Below are 9,547 nucleotides of genomic sequence, written 5' to 3'. Positions count from 1 at the left end.
GGCTGGGAGAGGGGGGGGGTGCCCTGCCCACCTCTGCATCCACCTGAGAAATGTGGTGGGATGCGGCTGGAGGGATGGAGCTGCCCAGCCCTCTCAGCCAGCTCTCAGCAGGCTGGTGGAAGGCTTTCCAGGTGACTCCCTTTGGCGGGTTTGCTCGCAAGGCTGAACGGAAAAGTGAACCCTGAACAAATTAGATGATCTTCTCCACAGTCCCTCAGTGGCCCTGGTGGAGTCCAGGTGGGGAATGCAGGCTCCGAGCCTCCAGTGCAGGCGCGCCCTTGCAGTACAGGAATTACACCGTCTGAATAATGCAACCTTTTGGATACGTCTTTTGTGTTGCAGATTGCATTGAAGTTGCCTACCTGTTGTGGAGATTCCCTTGTCCTGTTGAAAAGTCAAGTGCAAAAAAAGATAGTCTAAGCCAAAAGGTTAAATCTGCCCTACTCACAAGTAGCCCCTCACAAAGGCAAAGAGAAGGTCTGCAGCGCCATGTAAAGCACCTTCACCTCCAGCACCTTCATCCTTAGGCTTTTATGCTTCATATCAGGCATGGCAAACCTTGGGCCCAGGGCCCCAATCCAGCCCTCAAATGGTCACTCCCTCCTTCTCCCAGCCACCAATTTTACAGCTTTGGTGTAGTTTTCCCCATTCTAAAAAGCTGAAAGATCTTTCCTAAGGCTTAGTTACCAGCAACAACAGCTTTAAGCTACATCATGCTTGCATATTTGTGCATTTCTCCCACCTCTTTTGTCTTCAAGCCACCTTGCAGTTTCCCCCACCATCTTTAAATCCAGTTTCTGGGCTGAAAGAGGTTCCCCAGTCTAACTCTGTATGGTCCAGGCAGCAGGGGCCATGAGCCAAAAAATCCGAGGAATCCAGCGAGGCAGGGCGGGATGCAGTGGTGGAGAACCCTCAGCCAGACAGAGGGGTGTCAGGCACTGAGACTGACCCTCCAATCTGAGGTCCTGTTCCCACTGGAAGAATCCCTTCTAGTACTGGCCGAGGTAAACCACACTGAGGAGGAGTTGGGCCCTCAGGAGAGAATGCTGTAGGTCCATGCCTGGAAATGGAAGGAACTCAGTCTGAAAGGCACAGGTCGAATCACTCCCAACACTGAAAGTGCAGGCATTCTCAAGAGCCAGGCAAGAAGAACCTCTGTGAGAAGGAGCGCCCATTCATGAAGGAAGGCTCTTCATGAGTGAAGGACTCATGAGGACAACTTCTTCCAAGAGCTTCTGACAGCTGCACCCTGCTCCTGGTTGGGCACTTGAGACGCCTGCTTGTGAACACTGATTCGAGAGAGCCCCCATTTCCTGGAATGTCGGCTTTATTTCAGCTTCTGGCCCCATTTGCTGTAGCTTCCCTGATCCTTTGTCCCACTGACCCTGGAACCCTTGTTGGACTCTGTTTCTTGGATTTCTTTGCTTGTATCAGACTTTGCATCTGGGACCCCACCTGAGCCACCTGAGCACTGGTCCCCCACCCCCATCAGCAAAATAGTGCTGAAAGTAAGGCTCTCAACTCTGACCTACTGCAGCTGAGCTAGAAAACAGTGTTTTCTCATGGGCAGTAAATTCCTGCTCTCTCTTCCCTATCACCCCATATGAAAGCTGGCTGGCACACTGGGCATTCACCTTTAGGAGTGGCCCGGCTGGCGGGTTCAGCCCCATGAGTAAGGTCTGCTGTCTCTGAAGTCATTTTATCCTTCTGCTCATTAGTTCATTGGCTAATGAACTGATAATGCTGTTGTCGAGGTAAGATAGATGTCAACCGGGCTTCCCCAACCTGGTTCTGTCCAGATGTTTGGGAGAATGGCAACTCATTGGCCAGGCTGGCTGGAGCTGATGGAAACTAAGGTCCCAAAAATCTAAAGGGGACCAGGCTGAGGAAGGCTGGGTTAAAATGTTATTAAATTAGACAGTGCAGGGGACTGTACTAGATGTCCCGGTTCCTTCCATCTTGGTGACTGCTTGGTCAGTAATATTTGGAGGCAGAAATAGGTCGTACCTTCATGCCAATCTGATGCAATGATTTATTGGCCCACACTCAGCATGGGAGAGAGACAGAGAGTAGAAAAATTAACGCGATTAGGAAGGACGTATTCTAGGTCTGCGTCCCCTGCACTGTTCAAACTACAGTGTTGCATGTTGCTCACTCATTTGATGGCTCTTTGCCTCCGTTTCATCATCTCTCAATGAACCAAACAAGGAAACTGTATTTATCCTTCCTCCCTGCTGTTTTGCCTGTTAAATGTTAATTCACCGCTCGGAAAGGTAAAGCTCTCTATGCCTAAGGACAAAAAGTCTATATTTTCTACTGTTATTTGCAACAGTGGAACTTAATTAGTTTATAAATGGTCTAGGAAAGAGCTGAAGGACAGCATAGTGTGTTTCTTGGGTGCTTTGGTGGCAAACTGTTTGGATCAGGTAAGTGACTCCATCCTCTCACCCCACCTCTGTTTCCCTTGAGACTGAGGGCTACCTTTTCCTTTCTGCTTTGGAGAATGAGAGATTGATGCAATTAGAGATGGCATACTAGGGAGAACCAGGTTCAGACGCAGACTGCAAGGACTCCCTGTGCTGGACTAGATGAAACCGGGGTCTCCAGCATGGTGCCCAAAGGCATCAGTGAGTCCACTGACAGCTCTTGGCAATTTTTCTTGCTCAGCTTTGTTTTCAGAGCTGTTTTATCTGAAACAGCAAAAATAAAAGAATGTTGTAAACAATCTCAAGTTCTTGGGTAATGCAAACATATCATAGCGTAATCCTCTGCATGTTTACCTGGATGAAAACCCCAGTCTATTGAGTGAGATTTACTTCTCAGTAAATGTGCATAGAACTCCAGCCAATGTTTCTTTCCACCAAGGCAAAATTCATGTTTTTTCCAGCTTGTGTATTCTTGATTTGTAGCAACACCTTTGATCAGCCTATCCAAATCCTGTGCTCTCAGAAGTTGGGCTACAGCTCCTACAACAGTTAGCTGGGGGATGGTGGGAGTTGTAATCTAAGCTATTTGGAGAGCACCTGGTTGGGTTGGGCTGTCCTTGGTGCAGTGCGTGACTGAGCTTCAGTTAACAATAATCCTGGAAGTAATAACAATTTAAAAGATCCAGAGGGTTAAATTAGAAAAGGTGCTTGCTCAGCTTTTGGTTTAATTTGGTAACTAAAAGGGTAACAGCTGAGCTAAGAGGCCAACAAAACAGAGGCACCCAGTTGAGAGCTGTTCAGAGGAGGAGTTTGGCTCGAGGGGAATAAAGGACTGTGCCAAGACTGAGAGCACGTCTGCACTGGACATCCGCAAGGAGAGGCGAGTGGCTTCCAGAACCTTGGCATTTCACAGCAGAACTATTTCAGGTACTAACTGGTAAGGCAGGCACTGAACTAGACCTGACGGAGAGAAGAGCTAGGGAAAGGGCGGGAGCTGAATTGCCAGCTTCTAGCACAACTGCAGCTTGCTCCTGCTTCCCTGCACGGTGTGAAAAGCCTCATGCCTAGTTCTGGCAGTTCATCCTGTTGTAAAGGCACAGGAACAATTGCTTTTCCCACTTTGTCATCAGTCCTAGCTGGGGAGATGCTCTAGCAGAATGCTTTTCTGCCAGTGATGTTAAAGTTGCAATCCTGGCTGTGTTTACTTGGGATTAAACCTCCCTCAGCTTTTGAGTAACCATGCATGGGGCGGGATACACAAATAATTTTTAGCTTCAAATGCAACGTTGGGAAGCATCAATGCTGCTGCATAGGAAGCTAAAGAGCGGCTTTTTCAAATAAAAGCTTTGTTTCAGTCAATGTAGATTCTTCATTTATTATACCGATGTGGGAAAATCCTTCTTAAAGTGTCCCTTATAAAGATGCTGAAAAGGAAAGTCACTGCCAAGCAGTAGAAGCAGCAATGGCATCAGAACAAGAAAATGAAAGGTCAATGCTAAATAGGGACAAAAAAAGAACGTTTATTATTTTATGATATACAATATATGATTTATGACTTATCCCTTTGTTTGTGGAGCCTAGTGCAGTAAGGAGAGAAACATGATCTCTCATGTTTGTTTGGGTAAGTAATCACTTTTCCCATCTTTTTCCAAATCAAGAATGGGAGCTAAGATTTGAAAGAGGGCCTGCTCATCCAGCTGGACAAGGCATGGCCTTTACTGCGGAGGGAGGTCATGACAGATGAGTGACTTGTCTACTAGAAGCAATGCAAGCCTGTATGCAGGACATGCCATGCTGGAAAATGTGTTGCAACCTTGGCTTTGAGAGGGGCCTGCACTGAGCTACCTGGGACAGTTCCATTCATTGCACAGGGCAATGTTTCTTGTGGGTTTACTGTCCTGACACAGGTGTGTCCCGCAACAGGCGTGCAAAAGGCATGTTCCTGGTCTCGATTGGCACAATTCCTTGCCTGGATGTGCATCTTTTCCCTGTGTTTGCCACACGTCCTGTGGGAAACACTGGCCCAGCATCACTGGTGTGCTTTATCTGAAGTTCTGGTTAGACATGGCTTGAAGCAGGCATGTCAAAACAGGACGCTTCTCTTTAGTTATAAATAAAATCCACATGACACAGACTGAGCAAGCTCTCAGTGGCTGGGCACTGGTGGTAGGGAGGGTTATCCTTTCCTCCATCCGACCTCAAACTAAGAACCTTTGTTTTCTTCTTCTTTTAAATGGGACAAAGTGCTACCAGTAAGAGGAGGACTTCAATGGAGAGTTAGGTCCAGACTCAGGGTGCAATTTTTTGCATGTTTAGACAGAAATAAAGGCTGGGTCCTGCTGAGACTTGTCTAAACATGCAGGGACTGCATCCTTAAATTAAAAATACTCTTCATTACAATGTCTGAGTCCTTGTCACTGTTGTTTATTTATTTGATTTATATCCTGCTTCCCCCCAATGGACTCAAAGTGGCTTATATAATTCTTTTCCTCCTGCTCTCCATTTTATCCCCACAACAACAGCCCTGCGCGGTAGGTTGGGCTGAGAGTCTGAGACTGGCCCAAAGTCACCCAGTTGGCTCCATGGCTGAGTAGGAACCAGAACCCAGATTTTCAGGTCTGTGCCCCAGTCCCGTGTTCTTAACTACTATACCACAGTGGCTTTCATTTGTTGCAAGCAAATGGGCAGGATAACCAAACAGCTATCCTACACCACTACTCTGTTTCCTAGCAACTGGTACTAACAGGTAGACTATGTTTGAACGTGGAAGTTCCGTTTGCTGATCATAGTTCACTGCTGTTGATTACACCATCCCCCATGTATGTGCCTAATGCCCTCTGAAAACCACAATCTCCTTGGTGCAATCCATAAGCCGACTCAGAGGTGGCAAAACATATACAAGATTCTGCAGTCTTCAGATCTCTTTATCAAGCATGAGGATACTTCTGTCAGGGATCTTCCCATTCACCTCACAAAGCCATTACACTATCCAGGTCAGGTTCTCAACTCCAGTGGTACTCATGCATCTCCCTATTCCCAACCCCCTTCAAAAAACTATATATTTTTAAATAAAAAGCTCAGAAAACATTAAAGAAGCTTCTTTCTCTCCCTTTTTAGCCTTGCTGATTCCTTCCCCTACCTGTGTACTTTGCTATTTCCTTCTCTCTTCCAGACTCAGGCTTTATTATCTCTCCCCACCCCAAAGTCTCAATTCCCCTCAGAGTTCTAGCATTGCTTTCTCTCTGTCCTCTGCCCCTTTACCTTGCTGTTTTCCTGCCCCTCCCCTCACTTTTGACTAGCCGGGCCCCATGACTGGTCACATCCCCCATGCAACACATTTTAGGGTGATGCCCACCACTGTTTCTTAGATTCCCAAATGTGCCCTCAGCCCCCAAAACATTGGGGGACCTTCCTATATCTATTCCAAACTTTTATTGATGGTCAATCCAACCACTTTGCATGTGTGTGTGCTTCTAAAGCCATGCAAACCAGTGAGGAATTGGCTGTTTTTTTGTTTTGTTTTGTTTTCCAAAAAATGGAGCAAAATGCAGAATATCCCTCAAAGGGAATGAGATTTGACTGCAGGGTCATAAAGTCCAACAGATCTGGAGGGTCCCAGCTTGAGGAGGGCTTCATATGGGGTGAACTGGTGCTGATCCCTGGAGGTGAGATGGTTAAAGGAGGAAGGTGTTCTGGGAACGCTGTTGTGTGCTGAAATACCAGGACACTGCAGGAGAGATGCTTCGCCTTATTTTTGTTTTCTTCTACCCAGCTAAAAAAACAGTTGTAGAGGATGAGGTTTTGTCCCCGTGGCTTGTGCTTGGGAGTGCAAAGAGCTCCCTTCTCTTTTTCTTTTTGATTGTCACTGACAAACTGGAAGGCCATGACATTCCTAACCTCGTAAGCTAAAGGAAAGGAAGGAGCTTTTCGTGAACAGCTGAAGCAGAGGCTGCTGCTGTCCCCCACAGCTGCTTGGACAGACTCAGCCATGAAGCCATCAGGGGGAATGTTTTGTGTCAGCTTCTCAAAATCAGAAAGAGCGGCTGGCAAATATCTGAGGATAAACTGGAGCCTAAGAGTAACAGGGAAGACTCTTGATTTCCACCATCATCGGTCTTCATTGTCGTCATCTCCTTCTTCTCCTTCTCCTTCTCCTCCTGCTTCCCCCTTTTGGTGTGAGGAGGACCAGCAAATATAATGGTGCTAGTTCAGGAGGGGGAAAAATCTGCAGTTGAGCAAGACCATTATTTCCTCCAACTACACAAGTTTTCAAGTTCTCCAGAAGCCTCTATCTGCTGCTTTTTTGTAGTATCTCCTGAGCTGTATGAAAGGTTCTGGAGAACCCGAAAGCTTGCACATGTTGCGGGTGAATGTTGATTATTCCTAATAAAGGTAAATGATTAGGAAGCTTCTGTTGAGAGAGGAGGGAGTCAAGTTCTTACAGTACATTCTTCTGGTAATTTCCGTGAGACTTTGGCTCCTGATGCCCAGTGGAAACCCTTCTGGGGAGACTGGTGATTGAGGGAAGAAATTTAGATTGCAAGTCTCTTCTCTGTTTCTCAAGCTGCACCAGTGTGGAGAACATGTACAGCTGGGGTGAGCAGAGGATAAATTTGTGAATATCTAAATGGGAGATCTGCTGTAAAATTACAAGAATGTCTGCCTTCCAACTGTTTAACAATTGTTACAACAAAATGATACCTCTTTTTAAACTACGCTGTTGCAATTCCCCAGGCTTGAGGAAAGCAAAAGGTGTTTGTGTGGAGAAGGGACTGTGACCACTGTTCCATTCATCGAACCTGCATCAGGGCTCAGGGCTCGGGAGTTCTAAGTCTGTTTTATTTCCCAGCAGACTCCAAGCAGTGGATTTCAGTGTTGAAATCCCGTAGACCCGAAGCCTTCCCAGCCCTGCTTCACAATGGCAGCATTCCAAGTGCCTCTGATGGCTTTTCCTGACCTTAACCTCCATCAGAACTTAGCTGAATTTCACCAACTTGACAAACAGCAGCAACAGCACATGCAAGGAAACTAAGGGCCCTGCTGCAACCCGACACCTTAGATCGGAGGGCGGGGATTTGTGCCCTTTCTCCAGATGTTGTTGAGTTAACTTCCCACCAACATGGCCAATGTTCAGGTATGGTGGGATTATAGTCCAAGAACATCTGTGGGTGAAGGTGCCCCGCTGCCGGCTTAGTTAGTTGCATAAGCTTCTGTTGGCCTGTGGAAGATTTCCATGGGGTGTCACTTATTTACTGTGAGTAGAGCACACTGAAAGTTTGTTTGTTGCTGCTGTTGTGTGTCATAAAGCCATCTCTGACTTATGGCAATCCCATGAATGAAAGCCCTCCAAAATGGCCTATCTTTGACAGTCCTGCTCAGTCCTTGTAAGCTTGAGGTTGTGGCTTCTTTAATGGGACCAGTGCATCTCACATGTGGTCTTCTTCCGCCTTTGACTTTCCTTAGCATGACTGTCCTCTTCAGCAAATCTTGCCTTCTAGTGATATACCCAAAGTATGGCGGCTTCAGTTTTGCCATTATGGTTTCCATGGCTTCCATCCATTGTATGCAGGTCAATGCATGTAGGTCAGTGAAAGGAGAGGCAGGGAGGGCTTTTCTGACTGCAGCTTCTCTAACCTGAACCCCTCTGGAGATTTGGGAGTGCTACTGGCTATTGGCCATGCTGCCTGGGACTGGAGGGTGCAGCAGTTCCAAATACCTGGAGCGCATTGATTGAGAAAGGCTCTTGTTTGTCCTGAGAAGCCTCATGGTTGTCACTCTTTCTTCTAGAAGCTGCAGAACATTTTCCGGAGGGTCCATTTGCCTTTTAAGAACACTTGTCCATCAGTAAAGGTAGGGTGGCCATTTATCACCAAAAGAGAGAGAGGGAGAGAGAGAGAGAGGAGGAGGAGAAAGCGGAAATAATATCATTATAAAGGAAGGCAACAGTTTGCATACAATTTGCACATGCTTATGTATAAGTGAACATTTGGAAAGAAATACCATGATTTAAACAGAATTGCAGGACATCTTACCATAGTGAGAAGATGGTGACCTGGCAACCTGTGTCAAGTCTGCTCAGTTGAGCTACACGGCTGTTGAGATTGGTGGGCAACTTCAGGGCCTTTGGTCACCCATCTTAAGGTTCTTTATCATTAAACCAGACATAGACTAGACAGCCCTTCAAATAGAGGACTGCAATGTAGGACACATGGCCACCCTAACTGATGACCATCTTAACTGAGGAATTCCTGGTAAGCTTCTGAAAGGCCCTAGGAATGCAGACTAGAAACCAGGACTTTTTGGAAACTTGGTATATTGCTAGTGTGTTTGTGAAAAGTACCTACTTTGCCCTCTTATTATTCAGCTGTTCTGTGATCCTACTTATCAGCCCTGCTAAAGCTCTTGCATGCCTTGTTTGCTTCTTAGAGAAGTTCCAATTTCCCTTTAGCTCCTCACTAACTTTGAAGAAGTTGTGCCTGAAGTGTAGCGTTCCCCCCACTCCTACCAACAGACATTCTTCTAATTTTTCAGCTCATTCAGCGGGACCAACAACACTCTACCTACTGATTTCTATGGAGCAGCTTTAACTTCGGGGTAAGTTGCTTTTATCTGTGAGTTGCTGTCAAAGATAGCAAATATTTGTCACAGGTCAGCATGATCTTGGGAGGATTAAGCAGACGGCATGATGCTGGCAGTGAAGAGCCAACAGTTTGAAATTTCTTGTGCGCAGCTGATAGAAGTGCATTGAGAATTCAGAGCTCATGTAGAATAGGCGAATGAGCAGAAAGGAAGGGGACCTCTGGCATCTTACAACCAATCCTTTTATCATAGTGTGGGATGGAGCCCACTGGGGTCACGGTCAGTTTCAAAGTGCAGGCACTCATTGGCATAGCTGTGCCCCCAAGGAGGTCTGAAACCGCCGGCAGCTGTGCTAATCCACATCAAGAAACCAGTCTAACTGTTTTCATCTCCACCAGGAACACGGCTTTGGTATAACTAATGGGTCGTAACTGCTCTTTTGAGACCAGGCCTCTCCAAAATACTTGATAATACAACTGGGATTGCTCACGATTATATAGTGTTGTTCAGAAAAGCGCTCACCAAGCTATTATGAGAAATGC

General features: G+C 46.4%; 1 protein-coding gene across 2 annotated transcripts in view; it reads left to right on the top strand.

Annotated features, from left to right (window-relative positions):
* Positions 1-2,190: 2,190 nt before the first annotated feature.
* Positions 2,191-9,547, top strand: part of LOC123028951 (cystine/glutamate transporter-like) — a 34,390-nt gene continuing 27,033 nt past the window's right edge. Inside the window, exons 1-4 of one of the 2 annotated variants that reach the window (XM_044441317.1) lie at positions 2,191-2,426; positions 3,170-3,353; positions 8,214-8,276; positions 8,958-9,020. The gene's annotated coding sequence lies outside the window, so the exon portion shown is untranslated. Of the gene's footprint in view, positions 2,427-3,169; positions 3,354-3,866; positions 3,915-8,213; positions 8,277-8,957; positions 9,021-9,547 lie in introns of those variants that run through there. The other variant, XM_044441318.1, reaches the window with a different exon arrangement.

Source organism: Varanus komodoensis, unplaced genomic scaffold, assembly GCF_004798865.1.
Source record: "Varanus komodoensis strain SLA01 unplaced genomic scaffold, ASM479886v1 scaffold39, whole genome shotgun sequence".
Taxonomy (NCBI): Eukaryota; Metazoa; Chordata; class Lepidosauria; order Squamata; family Varanidae; genus Varanus; species Varanus komodoensis.
This window is presented reverse-complemented; position numbering and strand designations above follow the sequence as displayed.